This window comes from Coenobita brevimanus, chromosome 53 (genome assembly GCF_032717465.1).
Source record: "Coenobita brevimanus isolate Jiangsu-jjx chromosome 53, ASM3271746v2, whole genome shotgun sequence".
Classification (NCBI taxonomy): Eukaryota; Metazoa; Arthropoda; class Malacostraca; order Decapoda; family Coenobitidae; genus Coenobita; species Coenobita brevimanus.
In genome coordinates this window covers 22,471,939-22,497,836 of record NC_137006.1, presented here as the reverse complement: position 1 = coordinate 22,497,836, position 25,898 = coordinate 22,471,939, and positions in this window count along the sequence as shown.

Sequence of the window (25,898 nt, the reverse complement as noted above, 5' to 3'; positions counted from 1 at the left end):
TACTTCTAACTGATTTTATACGAGTGAAGCGAATGTATTATTGCATATTTAATAGACTTGGTAGGAATGCTTTCTGTTAGCCCACTAATCAAGAACTACACAGTAGTATATACTGTCCATGCACAGTAGCTCCCAAAAGTATCTTTAAGGTGTGGTGCGAAGAATGGCAGAATGAACAGAATGAAATATTATTCCCGGCCACTTGTCGTCTCGGTGCGGTTGGTACACATGGTTAGGTATCGTGGGTGGTACTGCTAATAAACACATCAATGCCACTATGTGACTGCAAACACCCATCGACTTGTAAATGGTAACAGTTCAGCGATATTTATACCTCTGTGTTAAAGAATATAATCCATTACACACATTATACTGTGATAAATGTATCATGGGAAACATAGTAACTGCGACGGGCAGAGTTGCCATGTTCGAAAACTGATTGCGATGGGCTGAGTTGTCATGTTCGAATATAAGTGAAAGAATGAATTCTCCGAGCTAGGCCTATATCAGACCATATGGCTCTGACAGGGTGATGAGAGCGCTAACTTTCAGCTGAGTAGCTACTCGGGTGGGGCACGAACTCACTACCTCACGGTCTTGAGCTACGCACGCCACCATTGAGTCACCCAGCCCCCCTTGAATATAAGTGAAACTCAGATTATTAAACAGCATGAGAAATATACCCATCTCAATTCTTTCGTTATCACAACTATAAATAGATTAACAATGCAGAGGTTAATAATAGCCTATAGGGTCTGCATGTCGGACAATTTTAACCACACATCATTATTTATACATACTACCCGAATGTGGCAATATCTCGGTGTCGGAAGGTATTGAGGTGTGGTGTTTCGTTACATGAATGGCACAGCTTCATAGTAGGTGTCGCGTCGATTGAACAGAGGTCTGGATGTAGGCGGTGGATACAGGGGTTATTAAATGAATAAAAGCAGCCCCCCAAAGTGTATTTAACCTTACCTTGTATTTATTTTACATATAATGCCCAATATAAGAATGAATCTCGCATGTCACCTCCACAATACGGCTGGTGTATCAATGACAACTAGGTTTATACGCTGCTCTGGGGATTAGTTTCAGATAAGTTAATTTACTCTCTTTACATTTCGTTTACCTCTACTTGTCTCTCTAATATTTTTGTGCCGTTCATATTACACTGGGTGTCATATGTCTCCCACTCATAATCAAAGATATTATATAAATACTTTCTCAAAATATATCAGTTCTGGGAAAGCTTGTATACTATTTATCTAGAGTGCTGATAACCTAGTGCTGGCACTCGTGAAAGCATTACAGATGAACCACAGAAAGAGTAACCGTGCCTATGTTAAAACGAACTAGTTGTCACCATAATAACATCAAATATATCTACATATGACACAGTGATTAGTATTACGTCAGTTAGAAAACGGTATATACAATCCCAGGGCATATGCAGGTGTATGGCAACCACTCCCCAGCATGCAGGTCTACCAATTTTGTGGCCGCTTCACGCAACACGTGTCAGATACATCGTCCATTGTGTCAGAATGTATAGTATTTTTTTTTTAAAGATACTTTTGGGAGCTACTGTACACCTTTACTCATGTAGCAGTATATGCTATGTTCTATAATTTATTTTAGAACATATAAATACACACTTATTACATAATTATTTTTATCACGTAGGCTGCTCTAGTTTACGGTTGTCATACGTCCGGATTTTCCCGGACATGACCTGCATTTAGGTGTGAAAATCGCCGTCCGGGAGGAATTTTCAAATTTCTCCTAAAGTCCGAAATTTCAGCATCCATCACTTTTTCTTGAATAAAATTAATATACCATTCCACTCTAATGACGAGAGAGAGAGAGAGAGAGAGAGAGAGAGAGAGAGAGAGAGAGAGAGAGAGACCTTCGTTGTTTTCGTTAGCTGTTAAGTGTTGACAACTTGGCTGGTTAAGTGCTAGCAGCTAGCTAAAATGTCCTCCCTTCTGTTGTTCATCCACGATTTTTTTTTTTTTAATTCCTTCCATAGTGCTGTCATAGAAATAAAATACATGGTAACTGCACACAATTATTTGCTTAGTTTTCATTTTTACGCTGTAGCATTTGTTATTCTAATGATCTTATCCTGTATCTAAGGCGCATTAGTATTATTTAGTCATAATCAAGCAAATTCTGTATTTTGCCCGTTTTTCATTATACTCTCTCTCTCTCTCTCTCTCTCTCTCTCTCTCTATATATATATATATATATATATATATATATATATATATATATATTGAAGGTTTTATAACGTCAAAGGCCCAAAGTGTGTGTTGGGGCCGGTGGAGCATGGGTTTCAGCGGAGGCGTCTGGTATTGTGACAGTTCAGATATGGCAACCCTACCCTAGTTCTTTATAAAGGTGAAGGATTGGTGACATCCACTGTAGCACAAACACATAATGGAAGCAGCAACACTACTCCAATTTTATCAGCAATTTTTCCACACATCATCCAACCATGACAAGCAGACGATGTTGGAAAATGGTTATTAGATGTGTTGTAGTGTCGCAGTTGTTCATTAACTCTCTGTATATCTAATTAGTCTTTTTTCCCCACCACTAATGGCATCTTTCCCTTATGTCATTATTAGTAAATTTCCCGGTTAGCTTAGTAAGCATACGTCTCTGGTATTAGCATTTCTGGTCACAACCTTTCCCTTTAAACAGTATGCAATGAATATTTTAAGTTACTTGGTTTTATATATATATATATATATATATATATATATATATATATATATATATATATATATATAAAGTGTGCGTTTTCGTACACTGGACAACAAGGGTTCGCGCCCCACCAGGGTAATAAACTTTGGAAGCATTCTTCAGGCCACGTACTGCCTTGGCGGACATAAGGGGTGCTGTGGTCGAACCAATGTCGCATACTATAAAGTATGCTTGCACCCAATCCGCTTGCATGGGCCAATTTCACTTGGTTCACAGACTACACACACACATCCAAAGCCACTCCAACTTTACAAGCACTTCCCACCCTACATACAGTCTCTACCAGACAGTCTAAGCCACTTGGTTGAGATACATAGGCTGTATCGTCCCCACTTCGGTTGGGATAGGCCGGTCCTGCAATGGACACTCAAACGGCTGAGAATATATATATATATATATATATATATATATATATATATATATATATATGTATATATATATATATATATATATATATATATATATATATATGTATATATATATATATATATATATATATATATATATATATATATATATATATATATATTGTCTGATATATAATTTTTATATCTTTTCCCAGAAATCATTCCACCTCAACAGTACTTTCATCCAGTTCTGATTTATACATTTTCAATATGGTTACTTTTCCGTATTCGTAGCTTTCTCCTAAACTCTTTATAATTATGCTTCATGCTGGTCTCCATTAATCATTTATCTTATTGTTTTCAGTTTTTCGCAATCACCACTTAAGTACTCTTTTCATGCTTTTTTATAACCCTTCCACCCATAGATATATTCCTTGTTTTTTCCTTACTCCATCTACCTTTTCCTTACAGTAACTGTGACTTCTAAGTAACCATTTTTTGTGTTATATATGCATGGTACAGGCCACTTCCTAAGACCTTTAGCTATTTATAGGTATGAAAAGCTCTTGGGATAGAAAAATGCCTCAGGATTTAGTTTTTTCTTTCTTTCTTTTTGCGAATATCGTGAAACAATCTGCAATGTTTAACTTAAAGTATTTTACTAACAAATTTTGTATAGCCAACATACTTATTCTCATATCTGACTGCTTGACAAAAACAGGAAAACATTTTACCTAGCATCCTAACCAACCAATTCATTCATATACTTGTAACTTGCAATACTTTGGTGATAGAAACTCCGTGTACAAACAGCTAGATAAGGAGTTTATTACAAGCTCACAGTAAAATAGTCTGCCCGTCTTGGCTGCCTGCTATCAACTGACGCAATAACGCCTTCGCCCAGGCTTGGGCCCTGGGAAAGCGTGCTGACCTAGCAAGTTTAGTGGGGGCATGTATGCATTGGGGGGGGGACATATATACATCGGGGGTAGACATATTGTGGAGGGGGTACACTACTCCCCGGGGTAGCTGAGATGGTGTCTCCGGACACCATGAGTTAAATGGTGTTTGATTATAGTAGTAAGGCAGGACCGGGGAGGTTTGTACAAGGGATAAGGATGATACAGGGGCAGTAGGGGAGACATGGCCATGTTGAGGGGAGGGAATTAGAAAGATATATACATATAAGATATACAAGGATTAAGACATAATGGGAATTACACAATAATATTTTGATACATGATAAACAAGGAGTAGATATGAGAGTTCTATTGTTGGTCTTCCCTAATTTTTTTTTGTTTTTTTTTCTTTTCTATTTTCTGCAGGATACACTGTCACTCAGTAATGCATGAAAGAAATACCATCATTTTCTAGTAGGCAGAGTGCTGTGCACAGTTTCGTTAATTGTTAGATGGCAATGGTAGTCACTGAATGTGACGGCACTAAGTACGGGGAGTTTCTACGTCGTGTGTAGGGCGTACTATGCCTGTAGCGACTCTGATTTCCTGGAGTCGACGTTCCATTTTTCTGACACAACAATGCACTGCACATATGAAGAGTAGAAAACCCATGAAAGCGAGAATCACAGGGGGAAACACAACTGTTGGATGAACCCATGAACGCCAGAGAAAATTGATCCATAATGAAATCACTGTCATTAAGGAAGGTTAGCATGCACAAGTTAGGGAAGGTGATGGTAATGTTGGCAGATGGTAGGATAGAAGGCATGTCGAGTGGTTGAAAGATGTCATAGGAGTGATTACGGACAGCTTGGTGATAGCGAGTGACGTAAGTGATGACGGACTCTGATTTGACGGTACAATAGTCGGGTGCTTTGTAGAGACCACTAGCGGGGACGGATCGAACCGAAGAACCAGGACACATGATTGTGACAGAGATGGGAACAGCAAAGAAGAAGTACTGGACATGGTTGAGGTGAGCATGGTGGACCAGGAGGTCAGGAGCTGGGACAAAAGAACAGGCCGAGTAGATGGAATGGTTGCGAACTAAAGCAGATTCACAGGGTGTAGCACTGCTAGGGAAGATAGCGAAAAGGTGGGCAGCACAGAGACGAGAGGTCGGAGTAAGGGAGGAACATTGCTGGAGGTCTGTGGAAGAAAGGAAGGCAACGGAAAGATGATCATGGGAGAGGAGGAAATATTCTGAAGGAACAGATACCTGTAGCAAGGAGTTGTTGAGGCGGAAAGGGAAGAGAATGATGTGCAAAAGGTTAAAGGTTATGGCAGAACGGAGAGGAATATGGACGACGACGTATGTGGTGAGAAGAGTGGCTTCGAGAACAAGATAATAATATTCAAGGGAGGAGTAAGGGAGGACTGGGGAGAGACCGAAGGTGGAGTGAGCCCATTCCAGGACAGAACGGAGAGCTGAGACAGGTACTAAGTCGGCAGTGACACATCCATTGATAGCATCGACCAGGATACGAACTAAGGCAGAGACTTGAGACAAGAGAGAGTCAATGGCTAGTTGGAGATTATCCATGTTGAGTTTGAGGTAGAAGAACTGAGAGATAACATTGAGATCTGAAAGGTGGCATTGTAAGATATCGGTGAAATTGTTTAGAGTGGACATGACTTCATTGAGTTGGGTCGTGAGCTTCTGTAACAAAGTGTGTTGGAGTTTAATGACTCGGCATTGTGATTCTAGGGCTGAAGCTAAATTAGTGAGATCAGATTTGAAGCCAGAAATGTCACGGGCTGTAGCAACGCCAAACAAGCCACTCAGAATCTCACCGCCGAAGTCGAAGAGACCTCGTTTCACACGAGAACGACCAACGGGTGTCGGAATGGAAAATGTGTCATTGAGCTCAGTGAATCTGTTACTTATGTATTGCACTTGCCAGGAGAGTGGGAGGAAAAAGTTATAGAGATACTCATTCGGGTTGTGTGTCCCCATGAGGGCCGTGAGATGGGTCCTGATTCCGCGGAGCTGGTGCGCGTAGGCAGGTAGGGCAATGGCTACGTCGGCCAGGGGCGCAAGATCGTAGCGCAAAGAGGCTACGTCTTCAATAACATTACCTCGCCTCCCGAGCCGACCAAGGCCCCGGGACGTACTCCACCATTGTCCTGACCTGATCCAGACCCCAGGAGGGTCAGCACTGCCAGCAGGGAGATCGCTAACATCGTACCTAGAAAATCAGGGTAGAGTTAACGGGGGAGGTCGTGAAGAGGTTGATGGGCAGAGCGCAGCTTGGACCGATATTGATTGATTGATGAATGAGCAGGTGGAGGTGGAGAGGAAGGAGACTGAAGGATAGGTGGAGACAAGGTAGACTGAGGGATGGGAGGAGGGGAAGAGGGGGCAGGAGGTTGTGTAAGTGACTCTTCCAACACGAGGCCACGGGGTGCTCGCTTTAAGTCATCGACGTGGACCCATCTGGTGTCCCTAGTGGACAGGTCCTGGAGGTGAAATTTGTTGCCTTGTTGAGTGAGGACGCGGTGGGGCCCTGTAAATTTGTCATCCAACTTAGGGGAAAGCGTATGGGAATGAGCAAAGACAAGATCACTTACATTGATAGTGATAGGAAAGGCGGACTTATGTTGGCGCTGCAGCATGTCCTCCTGAGAGGAAGCCAAAGTGTATTGGACATACTGGTGGATTGTCTGGAAGTTGGCCAATTTTAGTTTAACATAATCATCCATGTTGTAGATGGGTTCTGGCTTTGAGGATAAGAGAGAGTATGGGAGGTCCTTGTCAAAACCAAAGAGGACGAAGAAGGGAGATTCAGCAATGGATGCATTGATGGAGCTATTGATGAAGGACGCCACTTGGGGAATCCAGTCATCCCAGGACGAACTATGGGAGCCTAGATGTCTGAGGCACTCTAAGATTTTTCGGTTGTGGCGTTCGACAAGGCCATTGGAAGCCAGATGGTTAGGCACGACATTGCACTTACTGATATGAAAGCGGCGACAGATCTCATCTAGAAGGCTATTGTTGAACTCTGTACCGTTGTCAGTAAGAATGGTATGAGGGGTACTGAACGGGCAAATTACGTGATCTACAAAGGCACATGCAACGCTCTTCGCGGTCTTGTTGGAGAGGGGTACGAGGACACAGTAGCGGGAGAAGTGGTCGACCGCTGCGAACAAGTACTCAGCACCAGATTCTGTGAGAGGGAGTTTTAAGAGATCGATTGAGACAGTTTCCCATGGTCGTGACGGGATTGGGTATTGTAAGAGAGGTGCTGGTAAGCCGGTTGATCCTTTGTGGCGGTGGCAGGAGAGGCAAGAGTCACAGTGGGCATTGATATCGCGGCGCATGGTTGGCCAATAGTATTTGAGACGTGCTTGGCGCAAGCATCGGTCTTTACTGGGATGGGAAGCTTGAGGAGTATTATGAACAATATGAAGAACCTTTGGTATCAGGGCAGTGGGGACAACAAGTTGGCGTACTTCACGATTGGGCATATCTTTGCCTGTTAGCAGTGTTTTCCTGTACAAGAGATCATCATCTAGCATGAACTCATCTAGTGATACTGGCAGAGTAGGTAAGGTCGAGGCATCGCCAGATTCTAGGAAATAAATGACTTTGGACCACATGGGGTCTTGGCGCTGAAAGTTTCAAACAACTTCTGACGTTAGTGTATTGTTTGCAGTTACTTCAGGCTGCAGTGATGTTATAGCTGCTGCTACATGACGTGAGAGTGCGTCTGCAACTACATTCAACTTGCCTGGTACATATTGAAAAGTGGGATTAAAGTCCTGGATGATGACAGACCATCTAGCTAGTCTACCTGTTAGGTTGCGATTCTTGAACAAATCACATAGTGGAAGGTGGTCTGTTTGGATATGCACTGGATAACCATAGACTATATCTCTGAAATGTTTCAAGGACCAGATTACTGCTAGCGTTTCGAGATCTGTGACACTGTAGTTAGGTTCAGCAGTTGTAAGGGTGCAACTAGCATACGCTATTACGCGCTTCCTTGATGCTTCATCGAGTTGCATCAAAACGGCACCAAATCCAGTGCCTGAGGTGTCTGTGCAGAGAAGGAAGGGTGTGGTATAATCAGGGAACGCTAGAACAGGGGCATTAACAAGAGCTGTCTTTAGCTTTTGGAAAGCCTGTGACTGGTCGTTAGTCCAAACGAAGGGCACATTCTGCTTGAGTAAGTGGGTCAGAGGAGCGGTGATCTGTGTATAATCCCGCATGAATTTTCGATAATAGCCACTGAGGCCCGGGAAACTTCGTACAGCTTCGGTAGTGGTAGGGTCTGGGAAATTAATAATCGCCTGAGTTTTATCCTCATTAGTATGAATGCCTTGTGCATCTACGACATGGCCTAGGAATTTGATTTTCTTTCACAGGAAGTCACATTTACTGAGATTGATTTTCAGGCCTGCGAGCTGGAGGTGTTCAAAGACTTGCTGGCGTTTGGTGAAATGATCAGGGATGGATTTACACACAACAATGATATCATCCAGGTAAGCAAAAAGAGAGTGTCCCATCATACCGCTGAAGACTGAATGGATAAGTCGCATGAACACGGAAGGAGCATTTCTCAGACCAAAAGGGAGTCTCTTAAACTGAAAATGTCCGAAAGGGGTGCTAAAGGCTGTAACTGGGCGAGAGGACTCTTCCATTTCGACCTGCCAGTACCCGCTGAGGAGGTCTAAAGATGAAAAGACTACGTTATTTTCACCAAGGGATTCTAGCAAATCAGTGAGGATGGGTAACGGGAAACGGTCTGGAACGGTGACAGAATTGACCTTACGATAGTCGACTACTGGTCTAAGGTTGCCGTCCTTCTTTGGTACTAGGAAAAGTGGGCTATTCCATGGACTGACGGAGGGTTCAATAATGTCTTGGTCTAACATGTTCTGTACCATTTGATCTGTCTGCTTCCTCAGGCTATGAGGAAATTGATACGCTGGTATGTAAATCGGCTGAGTTCCTGGTAGTAGTTCAATCGTATGTTTGACAAGGTCTCTTCTACCCATCGGTTCACCTGGTAAGGCAACCACGTTTCTGTACGAGGTCAGAAGGTCGAGGAGTTGAGGCGTATTTTCTGGGAAATCTGTGCAAGTGAGATGTGAGAGCATATTGGGTGAATATGTCGGCGCAGATCCCGTAGAGTTAATAGTACATACACCGATTGGCGTATCTTCAGTCTGAATAGTAGGAATTGAGGAATCCTGGCACACCTTTAAGGCCGCTGGGTATACTAGGAAGTCTCCAATCTTTACACCACTTTTAAGTTTTAGTGGAGCATTTGTGACATTGAGCAAGTACAGGTAGCATTAACTGTCCTCTTAAGACCGTACACCACGCTGACTCATAAGTCAAGCCATTCACACAACACTACTCAGGTAGTGTTAGTACATCCACTCCTTCTTTCGCACCGGCAACACAAACAGAGACTTTGGTGAACTCATGCGGTAACAAAATTGTGCACGTATTCGTTACTGCACGTTTCGTCTCTGCGTGTTGGAGAAGATCATTCAGACTGTGTGAGGTAGGTAACTGAGACATGTCTGAGTCAGCGATAGTGTTGTCGGGAGAGGAGGTAAGAGCCATGTTCGAGGGCTGAGATGATGTATCAGGAGACACTGAGGAATTTATGTCCTTGCTCGCAGTCAGTAAAGGAATGATCTCTGTATTCTCAGATGATGATAGTGGTGGTTTGGGCTGGGTTGGACTTTTTGGTAGTCATAGGGACAGAGGTAACTGAAGGACTGATTTGATCGTAAGAACAGGACGGGGACATTCCATAGTGTAAACTGGGAATCCAGAAATGTCTATACTACCACAAGCAGGTAATAATGCATTGGAGTGTTGTGCCATGGTGCAGAAACCAGTAAGGGCATCTGCAGGATACTGCAAGCCATTAGTGACATGAAATTCAATGAGGATAGGGGGCAAATCTCTGTGGAGTTTGACTGCAAGGGTGACTCTTCCCTTAACCTTAAACTCTGAGCCGTTGACACCACATAGGTGAATGCCTGGTGGTTCTAGGAAACTGACGTGGTTGTGATGTCGATGAATAATTTGTAAGGAATTTTCGGAGATGAGATTTACTATAGATCCTGTGTCCAAGAAGAATGACGTTGGTATGTCATGACTGTTGCCGAGAATGACTAAACCCGAGGACGTTATGGAACCTATACGGTGGATGGGGAGTTGGGTTTCTGGTTCTACGTGAGATTGGTCCGATACGGGCTCAGCGCTTCCCCCAACTGTTGGCGGTTGAGGTAACAACATTCCTCAGTGGTGTGAGTCGTGCTTGATTTGTGGTATTTGCAGTGTGGACGACGTGAGCGGGAAGGCGTACGCTGTCTGGTTTGGGAGTGAGGACGTCTGTATGTACGGTCGCAACTGGATGCTCGATGTCCAGGATGACCACAGTGCCAGCAAAGAATCGAAGATTGTCTGTTCCGTCGGGCGCTAGATTGATCACGACCTGCGGTAGGAGAACGATGTGTGGCAGGTCTGCCGCATGTGGTGGGACGGGAGCAAGATTCGTCTGGGGTAGTGGAGGTGTGACAGACTGAGGAGGCCAAGGGTTGGGTGGTGCCCTGACGCATGTAGTTCGAACCTGTTCTTTCATGAATGGCTTTAGTGACCTGAATAATTTTGTCTCCTGGACTGAAACCGATTTCCAAGGCTAGCTCTCGCTGTTTAGGAGTAAGCCAGTGAAGGAATCTGAGGTAACCAATTAAGTCAGCAAAGTTGGTGAGTGAAAGCATTGGAACGCCATTCTTGTTATCTAACCATTTCATGCCTACCAGTAATTGGAGCATCTCGCTACTAGTTGCTTTCATGCCGGCGGGAGCTTCGCGGAGCTGGGCATATTGCGCTGGGACGCGCAAGTCCTCATCTAGTTGGTTTAGGAGATTAATGAATCCCATGAGAGACACGGTATTTGAATGCTGGCAACAAAGGCTGATGAGTTCCGTACGATAATCAGCAAAGGTACGAATGCTATCGGGGTTGTCCTGCACGGATCGTGGATCCGATGTCCGATTTACCGTGGTGCAAGCGACCTAGGAGGTAGGCTACTTTGAGCGATTCATCGGTTATTTGTCTACTGTGTATTTCTGTGTCAACTTCTCTGAGGAAATCATAGACAGACCAAGTTGGGTCCTGGCCGGTAAATTTGGGGCGATTGGCATCGTCGAGATAGATAGACTGTGGAGGGTTGGCCATGGCTGGAAGTGCAGAAGTGGCGGCAGGAGAGGTGTGGGAGAGAGAGAAGGTAGTGGCAGTTAAAGGCGAGCAAGACTATGAAGGGAGGCAGGAGAGGGAACGACAGGGAAAGGAGTAGAGGAAGAAGAAGGGAGTGGAGAGGCAGGAGTAGAGGAGAAGGTATCTGGATTTACGAGTGTAGGATGGGTAGTAAGTGATTCTGCGGGAAGTGAAACGGGAGTCTCAGGTACAGGGCGGTGGTACTCTTTGCCACTTCGTAAATGAGTGATTGTGTTAGAGTCGGCAGACAGGGTATGAGCAAGTGATGTTTCCGGGTTGAGAGGGCTGGTGGTAAGTGGTTGCGTGGAAAGTATGGCATTTAATGCGGCAATGGAAGATGAAAGGATGAAGATGGATACGTAGGTGGAAATGTATAAATAACAATGAGAGAATGGAATACACGAGTAGGCGTGAAAATGAATGAAGGTGCGGGGATGGATGGTTTAAATAAAAGGCGAAGGATGAGATGGAGTATAAATAACGTAGGTGAAGATGAAAACGGGGTAATGGAAATGAGATGGAATATTTACAATAACCAATCTGTAGAGAAAATCGAGGATAATCTCTATAGAAAGGAAAGATATACTATAGTTACACAGTAGAGATGGGAGTGTTGAGATGTATGACGTGCAGGGGTGGCTGGGCGTAGCTGGGCTGGGGCGGGGCGGGGCGGGGCGGGGCGGGGCGAGGTGGGGCGAGGCGGGGCGGCAGTGGAGAGACAGCTGGGCGGAGAGAAGAGATGCCGCGATGAATCACTGGCAGGGAGTGGCAATCTTAGGAGGCTCACGTAATGCAGACCAGATGTGGCGGCGGCGGAGGCCGGTGGTGGGTGGTGAGGGCAGATGTTGGTTCAAGGCAGGTGTAGAGCTGGTGAGTTGCAAATGTAGAGAATGGTGGTGGGCAGGCAGTGGGCAGACAGTGATAAGTGGCACCGTGGGGGCAGGAGTTATGATGAGTTCAAAACAGGTGCTGGGAACAGGTGCAACAGGTGCGTAGGTCGGCGACGGTGACACGTGCGGCCAGGAACAAGGCGTATGGGTGGGGTTGTTTGAGAGGTGAGCACTGGTGAGAAAAATTGGACACTCGGAAAGCACAGCCAGGTATTACACCACTAGAGGCACTGAGGAGGGGCGAGGCTGGCAGATGCGAGACGTCGTGTATCTTGTGATGTCACTAAATCGGTGGAGGCGGTCAGAATCTGATGGTTCGAAACACCGCTGCTACCAAATGTAACTTGCAATACTTTGGTGATAGAAACTCCGTGTACAAACAGCTAGATAAGGAGTTTATTACAAGCTCACAGTAAAATAGTCTGCCCGTTTTGGCTGCCTGCTATCAACTGACGCAATAACGCCTTCGCCCAGGCTTGGGCCCTGGGAAAGCGTGCTGACCTAGCAAGTTTAGTGGGGGCATGTATGCACTGGGGGAGGGACATATATACATCGGGGGTAGACATATTGTGGAGGGGGTACATACTTGTGGTAGCTATTTTTACCTACCTAACCTTCTGTTACGTAAATCAGCCTACTAATTTACTTTGGTGCCAAAAGCAATTACATATTTAATGAAGAACTTAAGTGATTGCATAGATTTGTTGGCATTGACGAAAAATTTATGCCCTGTACTTTCTTTTGTACCAATTAATGTAATTTATATACAGGTATATGGGCACAGTAAAGTCGGTGGAAAATACTAAGTTATCTAACCATTTAAGAATGACCAAACTCTAATCTCTGTAATCCCTGCCATGTAATATTATATAATTATGTGCTCTTCTACGTTATGTATAGTATACTTATTTAACCTCAGATGTGGAAGAAAAGTAGTACAGTGCCAAGCAAAGTACTGGCTGACTCTCGTTATGTTCGCAGCCATTGCAGCTGCTGCATTTATCAAGTATATACTTAAAATGCAAGTGATAAACTTCAAGAAGCACCTCATTTTAAACAGGTGATGCCAGGCACAACAAACCTCGCCTGGCAGCGATTATTCTATTTTCAACCATTTTCAAGTTATAGCCCTCTGAAAATCCGTGATCTTGCATTTGACCTTTCAAGGTCACTCACGGACAAAGGTCATGGTGCCAAGTGAAAACCCATATGAGATTTCCTGTATCTTGATAATAGCATATAACTCTATCTTCAACCAGTTTCGAGTTATAGCCCCATGAATATCCGTGACCTTGAGTTTGACCTTTCAAGGTTACTCAAGGTTGAAGGTTTTGATGCCAAATGAAACCCCATATGGGAGTTCCTGAATAATGATAATAGAAAATATCTATATATTTAACGTGTTTCAAGTTATAGTCCTCTGAAAATCCGTGACCTTGATTTTGATCTTTCAGAGTCACTCTGTTACCTCCAAAATTTTATCATTTCCTTTTGGGACCAGTGCCCACATATCCTGAAAGTTTCATGTAATTTCATTCGGCCGGTTTTCCGTAATGTTGCTAACAAACAAAGAAGCTCGACCAAAAACAATACCTCGCTGGACTCCATCCCGGGCGATGTAAAAATGTCAGATTTACTTCATGATATTTCTGTGCCCAAACTGTCATATAATGATATTGCTGGGCTGGAAACAAGAACTTTTTTGGCTTGCCCGCAAATATAATAACTACAGCACAGGGCGGGCTAACACACACACTGTAAGACTATTGCCATTCGAAAAATATGTTGAGAAAATATACGGGTAGTTTGTAATTAACTTGGATGTATAATTTACTATCACAACTCCAAAATAATACTGTGCGCCACGTCGCCATCTCACCATCCCACCATCTCAGAAGGTCTGTTTACTCACACTCGTTAACAGAAACGTTTGGTCATGTAAAAATTTTCTAAATAGCCCTATATTTCCCATATATTTTAATCTGCCAAGGAGAATTTTATACGTGGATAAATGAAAAAAAAAAAAAAAGATATGAATATTTAATTGTTTCACGAAAAGCTGTCTGATGGCTTTTATTCCGCCTGTCACATCCCAATAGTTTTTTACGTCTGAAACAGGTGACGAACGCCTGGCGTGAACTGCAGATTTATTTGTGGTATGAAAAGTAGGAAAGCCAGACGCTCACTTGCGTTATAGTTGTTATAGTATCCCCCTTATCCTTGTCAGATGCCCAGCTGGAAGAGTGAGGCCAGCTTGGCAGGATATATATTAATTTTTTTTTTTTTTTCAATGAACTCGGCTCTGAGTTCAAGATGAATGGCGACAATGGAAGGATCATGACTCAAGTGCATAACTGGGATATTCACAAAATGGAAAACTTAATAATCGGTTGTGGATTACAAGGAAAACAAACATTCATCCATTCATCATCCAGTCCAATGTTGCCCCATGAGGAGCTTAGGAGCCCGGGGCTAGACAAATTAGTCCTGACATTTAAAATGAGAGTAACCAGCCTCACTCATTCCTAAGTGGCATTATGTGAGCAATAAACCCCAACCACCCCTTGGAGATAAACCTACACGGGCTCAATACGACTGGAGCGCCTTAATTACCCGCTAAACCACCAGGTGCCATAATTTGGTTAGGCCTATATGGTTACCACAGAGCGTAGTAAATGCTTTCCTGGTATACAGGAAACCATTTGGCTTGTCACCACGGAGTTCTATAGTATGGAGAGGCTTTCTTATGGGTAGCACCGTGTAGTTTTTTTTTGTGTAACCGACGCCAGGGGCCCAGGGCGGCGCTGATGTTTATGCACTACACGAAGCCCACGCTGTTTGAAATCAACCGATGAATTCAGAAATTATAATGCCATGGCCCACTGCTTAGCTTAAGTAAGCAACAGCGAAACAGAAACAGCAAGCCAAGAACAGTGATTTACCATGGTGGAGACGACGAGTCGTGGTGTTTCAATGTGGCGCAGTTACACGCTCGCTGCGGAGATAGCCTCTCCATATTGTTGACTTCAGTGCTTGTCACTTAGTGTAGAGTCACCCATAGGCAGAAGAAAGGTAAAAGAGTGATGGAAAGACAGGGGGAGTGTAAAGTCACCCGTAGGAAGAGGAAAGAATGAAGGAAGAAAGACAGAAGAGGAAGGAAGAGAAGAAAAGGGCAGACACCCAAAGCAGCACTACATCGTGCGAGTGGATGGTAAGCACTCACACCTACCACCACAAGGAAAACAAACTCCACCAAAATAGCATCAGTTTTTCTTTGTCTATGTATATCTATTTTGACAGTTGGGGGTGACTATTATTCATTCACTTAACGCAGGGCTATCCTCAGATGACTCGACACTGACAAGCCAAATCGTATTCTGTAACCAGGAAACCATTTGTTGTGATGGGGAATAATTCTAAGAACAGTGTTTTTGAATCTTTTCGTAATAGGGCACAAAACAAAAATTCAGTGTTTAATTGCACACAATCGATTATATATATATATATATATATATATATATATATATATATATATATATATATATATATATATATATATATATATATATATGCGCTAAAGAGAACGACAGTTGTCTATAATCAGTCACCCTAAATAATGGGAAATGACAAATTACAACAGTTTGAATGCACAGATTTACAGCTTCAGCAAATTTTGGCGGCACACTGATGATATAGCGCCTACACACAGTTTGGGAATCACTGCTTTAAAATCAAACACACCCTCATATTCCCTCCATGCCATGGAAGAAACGAAGAGGGTTTGCGAACGGTTAGTGACCTGCCCAGGAAAGACAAAGGATAGATGACGACACGTAACCATGAATTTCTCCATCATCAATGCTGCATGCGCGTACAAAAATATGGTAGAGCACTTTTAGGAGATTACAAAGATTACAAAATATATCCCTACTCGTTTTATGTTGTCTGGGGCTAATTAAGGCGAGACCATTTTGCATTACTAGACCAACAAGGGAAAGTAGTACGAGTCAGGGCTGAAGGTTAGATGCTCTTGAACCTGGTTGCCTTGTGCTTCACTAACTACGGTTCGAGTCCCTGAGGTGACAACGTTTTAATCTCATGGAAAATATTTCCAGGGATGTAGATTGGTGTCCTAAGCAACCCTGCTAACCCCTCCCACTGATGATCTTGGTTCAACAGCAGGCAGTTTCATTCTCAGTGATCGATAATGAGTTCATATATATATGTTTTTTTGTTTCCCTGGGGACATAGGAAGTAATTTTTTGAAGTATTTATTTGTGTATTTATTTATTTATGTATTTATCAATTTTTGGACTCTGTTACTTTAGTCTTAGGCTCAGATATCTGACTGGGGCAACATGTGATTGGCAGTTACCTCTACCGCCTAATAAAAAAGTTAACATTCAGGTGTGCTACCTGGCAGGTGCTACGGTTATACCCTGGCTGGGTGGTGAGGCTGTACACCGACCCTCGAGCTTACGTCTCTGTCCTGTGCCCGCTGCTTAAGAAATACACCCACCTATATGTGTGTGACGTCCGTGGCCTCCCACCACCCCTTGGTTCCATCAAACACATCCACCCGATGCTCTGGCGCATTACTCCACTCGGAGATCCACAAGTCGGGGTTTTAGTCGTCAGAGACTCTGACTCACAGGTCTGACTCTTATGTCATAACTAAGCGCAGTATAAGAATCTGAGATGCCAATGACAGAATGCCATAAAATGATTGACTGAACTCTGCTGTTATGTAAGGCTATGTGAAAGAATTGAATGAGTTAATGAGAAAAGTCACCTTTTCTGGATCTGTTAGCAGTCACTGATTTTTTTCTTCAGAAAACATAATTATCATACAAAGGTAGGAAGGGATTCAGTTGACGTGTATTTCTTTCAGAAATAATGTCAAAAGTATAACATTAATTTCACTTTTTATACCAGTATTGGGATAGGTGACTAGAGTGAACATAGAAAGAATGCACAATGAAAGCATGACTGCAATAGCATCAACCTTCTCACATTACAGATAATTGAACGTGAGGCTGCAGCTGTGAAAGAGTGGCTGAAAACCGACAAAATATTCCAATCAATGCACGACCACCCTGGACACACGTCTTCTGTAATGGGTGGTATGTGGGGAGCCCGCTGGGACCACAACGCTAGCCTAATCTATAAGACAAGCAGGGAGCTGGTCGCCCTCAGAAACAACGTTTTCGGAGAAGGATCAAACAAGACAGGGAAATACGTTCATGAGGCGATCATAAGAGTGAGATGACTGCTAGATCTGGTGTAATTTGAGCATGTTTGTCATGTACAACTGTTTTCAGTGGTATTTTGAACATTATCATCATTATCAACCTATGACAATCAGTTCCACGTCGAAAACATCTTCCATATTTCTACTTTCTAGCTTAATGCAATTTAACCTACTGTACTCGTATTCCAACCTGTCCCCGTGAATTTGCATATTTCTACCTGCATTTTCATTTTTACTTCACCTTTGTGTTGCCACTTCGTTATTATGGGTTTTCATCTATGTCTTTTTCGCTGAAAGACCAAAACATACTTCTGTCTCCAATATATATACTGTATATATATATATATATATATATATATATATATATATATATACACAGGGTGGAAGTGAAGTTAGCAGGGGAGTGAAAGATAACAATGGTAGATTACTAGTGGAGAAGGGAGAAAAAGTGAGCAGATGGAAAGAACACTTTAAGGATTTGTTGAACGTAGAGGATGGAAGTAAGGCGAGTATAAGTGGCTGGGGAATGGCTGGGAGAGAGGTGAGAAGACAGGAAAAAATCAGTAGGATAAAAGTTGTGGAAGCAATGAAGAAAGTTAAATCGGGGAAAGCCCCAAGAATTGATGGAGTGTGTGGTGAAATGCTGAAGCATAGGGGAGAGATAGTAGTAGAATGGATGTAGAAGATGTGCAGATTGGCCTGGGAGGAAGGTAGAGTCCCGGAGGATTGGAAATCAGGTATAATTATTCCCTTGTACAAAGGAAAAGGGGAAAAAGAAGTGTGTGGTAATCATATGGGCATTTGTCTTCTTAGTATAATAGGAAAAGTGTATGGTAGGATACTTATTGACAGAGTTAGAGAAAGAACAGAGAAATTAGTTGGAGAAGAACAGAGAGGCTTTAGGAAGGGAAGAGATTGTATAGATCAGATATTCATTCTTAGATCTTTAGTGGAAAAGTTTCTAGAGAAGGGAAAGAAGTTGTATCCGGCTTTCATGGATTTGGAGAAAGCATATGACAGGATGGATAGACAAGGACTGTGGAAAGTGTTAAGAATATATGGAGTAGATGGGAAGTTGTTGAATGCTGGGAAGAGTATGTACGATGGTGCGAAGGCTGCAGTGCGTGTGGATCGTGAACTAAGTGAATTTTTCTCTTTGAAAGTTGGGTTGAAGCAGGGATGTGTCATGTCTCCATGGCTGTTCAATCTGTACATGGATGGGGTAATAAAAGAGGTACAAGGCAGGGTAGTGGATGTTGGAGTGGCCTTGGTGAGAGAGGATAGTGTTTGGAAACTCCCTGTACTGTTGTTTGCGGATGATACTGTGTTGTTGAGTGAAGACGAAGGGGAGCTGCAAGGCTTGGTGGATGAGTTTGGGAGAGTGTGTAAGAAACGGAATCTAAAGGTGAATGTAGGGAAGAGTACAGTGATGGTCTTTGAGAAAGGTGAAGTCAGTGAATGCACAGCGAGGTTGGATGGTGAGGAATTGGAAAATGTGAGTACGTTTAAGTACTTGGGTAGTGTGATGAGTAAGGATGGAGGTTTGGAGGGTGAAGTGCTTGAAAGGGTACAGCAGGGAAGAAAGGTTGCTGGTTCTTTGAAAGCAGTGATAAGAAACAGGGAAGTGAGCATGGAAGTGAAAAAGTTACTACATGACAGTATTGTGATACCAACTCTAACGTACGGAAGTGAAGCTTGGACGTTATTGGAAGGACATAAGTCAAGAGTGAGAGCAGTGGAAATGAGTTATTTAAGAGGAGCCTGTGGAGTCACATGGAGAGACAGGCTGACAAATGAGGATATAAAGGAGCATTGTGGTGTTGATGTGGATGTGATACGAAGCGTTATGAGGAACACACTGAGGTGGTTTGGCCATGTGGAGAGGATGGAGGGTGAAAGACTGACGAAGAGAGTGTATGTGAGTGAGGTGGAGGGAGGAAAAGGGAGGGGGAGGCCGAGGATGAGATGGAGGGGTGGGGTGGAGAGGTATATGAGAGAGGGGGGTGTGAGTTGGGAGCAGGGGAGTGAAATGGCGGGGGACAGGGCGACTTGCAGGCGATTTGTTTGTGGCCACCCCAAACGGGATTGAGGCGTCTGGCAGTAGATATATATATATATATATATATATATATATATATATATATATATATATATATATATATATATATATTGTAAGTATTTGATTTTACTTTTTTACCGTTATCAGATATTACAAATAACATTTTATCACGTAATCAATTTTTTTCTTTTTTCCTGGTAAGGTTTTATTGTTCTGCAGTTAAGTATAAATGAAGGTATAAGTAAAATGTATCTCTGTCAAAAATAAAATTACAAAAACATCCTGTATAAAAGTATAAAAGTACAAATCTGAATGTGCATAAATTACCACCTCTTCTGCAAATAAAATTACAGATTCTTGTGAAAAGTTATGAAGCAGTTCCTCTCAGCACAGTTCCTATGTCAGTGCCACCCATCCTCCTATTGTACTTTTTCACATCAGGACATGGCACCTCCTTGTGGGTCTTGGTGGCTCTTTAGTAATGTTTGCCATGCGCCATGGGTTCGATTCTTGCATCTGTTGAGAGAACCGTGACGACTTTGTAAACATACCGTAGTAAACAAATCGTAATTAAAAGAAATGATTAGGAAAACAAATAAGGTAAGTAAAACAGAAATAAACCAGGTAAGTATATCGGAAATAAGGTAAGTACAACAAAGATAAATAAGGTAAGTATTACATATTAAATGTCACGACCAACCTGCCTAGCCCCGGGCTCCTACGCTACTCACGGGGCAACGTAGGATGGAAGGATGGATTACAGAAATAAGGTAAGTAAAACAGAATTAAGCTAAGAATGACAGAAATAAGGTTTGAATACCAGGAATAAGGCAAGTAAATCAATGAATGAATAAGGTAAAGTCTCTGTCTTCCACTTCCACCAAGCCTTGCAGCTCCCCTTCGTCTTCACTCAACAACACAGTATCATCTACAAACAACAGTACAGGGAGTTTCCAAACACTATCCTCTCTCACCAGGGCCACCCCAACATCCACTACCCTACCTTGTACCTCTTTTATTACCCCATCCATGAACAGATTGAACAACCATGGAGACGTGACATCCCTGTTTCAATCCAACCTCCAAAGACAAAAATTCACTTAGTTCACCATCCTCACGCACTGCAGCCTTAGCACCATCATACATACTCTTCACAGCATTCAACAACTTTCCATCTACTCCATATATTCTTAATACTTTCCACAATCCTTGTCTATCCACCCTGTCATATGCTTTCTTCAAATCCATGAAAGCCGCATACAACTTCTTTCCCTTCTCTAGAAACTTTTCCACTAAAGATCTAAGAATGAATATCTGATCTACACAATCTCTTCCCTTCCTAAAGCCTCCCTGTTCTTCTCCAACTAATTCCTCTGTTCTTTCTCTAACTTTGTCAATAAGTATCCCGCCCCGTCCCGGAGACGTGAATTCACATCCTCACATGATGTGCACTCATATCCCGGAGATGTAAATTAATGCGGCAACATTGCAAGGACATTGCAAGGTCCCTAATTTGCACAATTTTCAATTTTCGCTAGTGATTTTTGGCACGTCTACACGGGACACCTTCCTCTACAAGATGCCAGGCAGGGACAATGCCTTACCCAGCATGACCTCCCCCCCCCTGCATGACCTTTTCTCAGCAATTCACCTGTTATCAATGACCTGGCCAATAAAGCCATGTCATGCCACGGTACGAAATTCAGGGCCAGAGTGATTCCCCAATCGATGACAATGTGGAGGACAAACATTAGAGGAAGAAACAGTCAGAAATGATGATCAGGTAATGTGGCAAAAAAAGGTCAGGAATGGTGATGAGTTAGTGAGTGAAACAATGCTTATAATGCCTATATTACCGTTTGAAAACCAATATACTCTTGTACTACATATAAATTCGTACCAAATAAATAAATAAATACCGTTTATGAGTGGTGTAGAATAGTTATCCTCCCACAGAACTCGTTTTCTTTGCAGCCAGCCTGATAGAAAACCCTGTAAGGTAAGGAGGTACTCCTACCTGGATTGAGTATTTTAAACCTCAGGTGAGCGATTTCTCTATGAATTTTCGATGTTTCTCACCAAAAGTGGATGTTTGAGCCCCCCCCAAAAAAGGTCCAAAAATGTCGGGACTGGGGCGTACCACTGCCCAGAAAACGTCGGGATGGGGCGGGTTAATTCTTTCCTCCACCTTCTCACTCTTTCCTCCACTCCAAGTCTTTCCTCCACAAATATCTTAACAACAAATTTATGTACATACACACAAACCATCTGAGAAGTTCAGCATGGCCAAATTTAAATGGCCAGACATGAAACAATAATTTAAAAGGCCAGGCATGAATACACAAAAAGTTAACATGCGTGGTCCTGACGACGTGTGGGTACATCACAACCTTTTTTTGCGCCCAATCCTGACGACATACCAATATGTTCTGCAACTGCAAGGTCCGTCATTTGCACATTTTTCAATTTTCACGGGTGATTTTTGGTAGGCTCTGTTGAGCACCATTTCTCCTTCTCTAAACCTCACCTTCCTTTTCTAACTGAGACTCAGCTGTCTGAGGCAACTGACAGCAGACCCATTTCTTTATCCTCCTACTTTCTCTATACTCATTTCAAAGCTGTTGTGTATACATATGCAACAACTTATCTTACTCTTGTGTTCCTGAACTCGATTCTTCTGAATTCTATACACTCTGGCTTCAACTTTCCTGTCATTCTCTAACTAAATATATGTACGAGTGCTGTTTACTTATCTCCTAATTCTACTATCAAAAATTCTTTGACTGTCTTACTTCTACGATGGAACACATTCTATTCATTTCTCCTTTCTCTGAAATCTCCATTTTAGCTTTCAGTGTTCACCACCACCTTTGGCTCTCCTCTCCTTTCACTGATCCACCTGGTGAACAAGCCTACACCTTTTCTATCCTTAATTACCTAGAGCAGCTTGTACAGCACCCTACCCATATCCCTGACTGCCTTGGAGAGAGTTCCAACATACTTGACCTCTTCCTTACAACTAGTCCTTCTGCTTACATTGTTAATCTTTTCTCTCCGTTGGGCTCCTCCAATCACAACCATATCACCTTAACCTGTCCTATCGCTCCAGTATGGCCTGCGGACCCTCCAAAGAAACGTCGTCTGTGGCCCTTTGGAGCTCCAGATTGGGGGACCCTCAGACAGTACTTCTTTGATTTTCCATGGGATGATTATTGCTTCCACGGCCAGGAGCCATTTGGATGTGCCTTGCGCATTACGGAGGTTATTCTCTCAGGCATGGAAGCATACATTCCTTTCACATATCCTTTGACTAATGCACAAAAGCCTTGGTTTAATCATGCATGTTCTAATGCTGTCCACAACAAGGAGAGGGCCTATAAAAGGTATCGGAGCCAACCCACCACTGAATCACATCTTTTATACGTTTCTGCCCGGAATCGTGCTAGGTCTGTTCTTCGCTCTGCTAAAAATAATTTCATCCGTACTAAATGCTCTCAACTCTGTAATTCAAATTCTTTCCACTCCTTCTGGCACCTTGCCAAAAACCTTTCTAACAACTTTATCTCATCATCCTTCCCTCCTCTTTTCTCTACTAAAGGTTCTGGAGCTATTTCTTCTACTGATAAAGCAGATCTCTTCGCTCAAACTTTCTCCTCCAATTCCACCTTAGACGATTCCAGTGCTATTCCTCCATCACTTCCCCCCTCTGACTTCCTCATTGCTGACATTAAAATTTCTTCAGCTGATGTATTTTCTGCCATCACAGGCCTCAATTCTAATAAGGCATATAGGTCTGATGGAGTCCCTCCATTTGTTCTCAAGAACTGTGCTTCTGTGCTTACACCCTGCCTAGGCAAACTCTTTCGCCTTTGTCTATCAACTTGTACCTTTCCTTCTTCCTGGAAGAATTGCTCTCATTCAGCCAGTCCCAAAGAAGGGTGACCATTCCCAACCTTCTAACTATCGTCCAAATCCTTTAACATCCTGTATCTCAAAAGTTTTCAAGTCTATTCTTAATAAAAAAAATTTAAAGCATCTTTCCTATTACAACCTTCTTTCTGATTGTCAGTATGGATACCATCAGGGATGCTCCACAGGCGATCTTCTCACATGCCTTTCAGACTCCTGGTAATCCTCCTTTCGGGACTTTGGCAAAAGCTTTGCCATTGCACTTGACATTTCAAAGGCTTTCGATCGAATCTGGCATAAATCTTTAATTTCCAAACTGCCCTCTTACGGTTTCTATCCTTCTATCTGTGCCCTCATCTCTAGCTTCCTTTCTGGTCATTCTATAGCCGCTTTTGTAGACGGCCATCGTTCTTCTCCTAGATCTGTTAACAGTGGTGTTCCTCAGGGCTCTGTCCTATCACCAACTCTCTTCCTTTTATTCATCAATGATCTTCTAAGCTGTACATCTAACCCTGTCCACTGATACACTGATGACTCCACCATTCACCTTTCCATTCGATTCCCGCAACGTCCATCTCAGCAGTTACTTCAACAAACAAGGAGTGAGGCTATGGCATGCCTAATGTCTGACTTGGCTCCTATCTCTGACTGGGGTAAAAATAATCTGGTTGTTTTTAATGCATCAAAGACACAGTTTTTGCACCTATCAACCCAAGAAAAGCTTCCACGGGTATACCCACTAATGTTTATTAATATTCAGCTTAATCCTGCATCATCCTTGAACATGCTTGGGGTTTCATTTACTCGGGACTTATCTTGGAAAGATTACATCTCTTGTAAAAAATGCTTCCAAGAGATTGGGTGTGCTAAGTCGACTCCATTCCTTCTTTACCCCTGCACAACTGTTGACTCTATACAGGGGTTTTATCTGCCCCTGCATGGAGTACAACTCTCATGTATGGGGAGGCTCCCCACATACAGCTCTTCTCAATAGGGTGGAGTCAAAGGCTTTTTGTCTCATTAACTCTCCTCCTCTTACTGACTCCCTTCAATCTCTGTCTTTTCGCCACAGTGTTGCATTTTTATCTCTTTTCTATCGCTACTTCTATGGTCACTGCTCCTCTGAAATGTCTGCATGCATTCCTCCACCTCTACGACGGGCACGTAGCACCCGTCTAGCAGCAAACTCTCATTCCTTTTCTGTCCAACTCTCTAATGCAAGAGTTAACCGTTACTCCCAGTCCTTCATTTATGCAATAGGTCAACTCTGGAACTGTCTCCTTTTGTATGTATTTCCTGCTTCCTATGATCTCCAGTCTTTCAAACGCAGTGTGTCCAGACATCTCGAAATGATTGTGTCTTGAATTTGGCTCTCTCTTGTATTTTGTTTTTCTCTTGGAAGGAACAGTTTTGCAGGCTTGTTGCCTTTTGTTCCTTCTTTCTCACACACACACAAAAAAAAAATGAGAGAGACCTTCCTCTACCAGCCGCCAGGCGGCGACACTGCCTGACCCCACGTGACCCCCGCATGCCATTGTCTCGGCAGCTCATCTGTTAGCAGGTGTGCTTGCGATATATGATGCTCTCTATAATAGTTAGGCCTGTTCATATGTGATAACAGTTATATAAGGTGGAAAATGGTGTAATGTTTGTGGAAAAGTATAATGTAAGTTGAAAAACAGATTGTAAGTTGAAACAACAGTCATAGTGAGTCAATTGTGCAAGAATTTAGTGATTTTGATGTGTTTGGTGAGTGAAACAATGCTTATATCACGTATAATATTGTGTGAAAACCAATATATTCTTGTACTACATATAAATTCATACCAAATTAACAAAAATCTACCTATTCTGAGTTGTTTGCAATAGTTATCCCTGCCATAGAAAACACGACAGCTGTAGTGCATGCCCAGAGAAGACAGTAGGCTACCAGGTGTTCGGAGGGAGACCTGTAAAGCACACTTATAAGCTCAAGTAAGCACTTATTTTGGTATTTTCTAATGTTTCTCATAGAAATCGGAGGTTTGATAAAAAAAAAAAAAAAAATCGAAAATCTGCCGGGATTAGGGGGATTATTGGTGAGAAACCAGCCGGGACGGTGCAGGTTAAAAGGACAGACAGCTGTCATTGGTGATTCACACTAACTGCTAGTTGCTCTCGATGTCCAAGGAGATGAAAGGACATCATCATCGCTGAGGCCTTCATACAAAAGGGTGAAATCAGGGTTGGCAACATCATCGTCAGTGTTAACCTTAACATCACTCCTAGCTCCTTGTACAAGGGCAATACATCACTGATGATCTTCCCCCAGCCCATCAGCCCCCAAAACATGCTGGAACCAAACTAAAAAGAATAAAATATGAATCGGTCACCATATACAATCATCCTCTTTACTGAATTAGTATAATCACATAAATATAGTTGGCTATCCTGATATAATTCAAAATAAGAAAAAAATATGT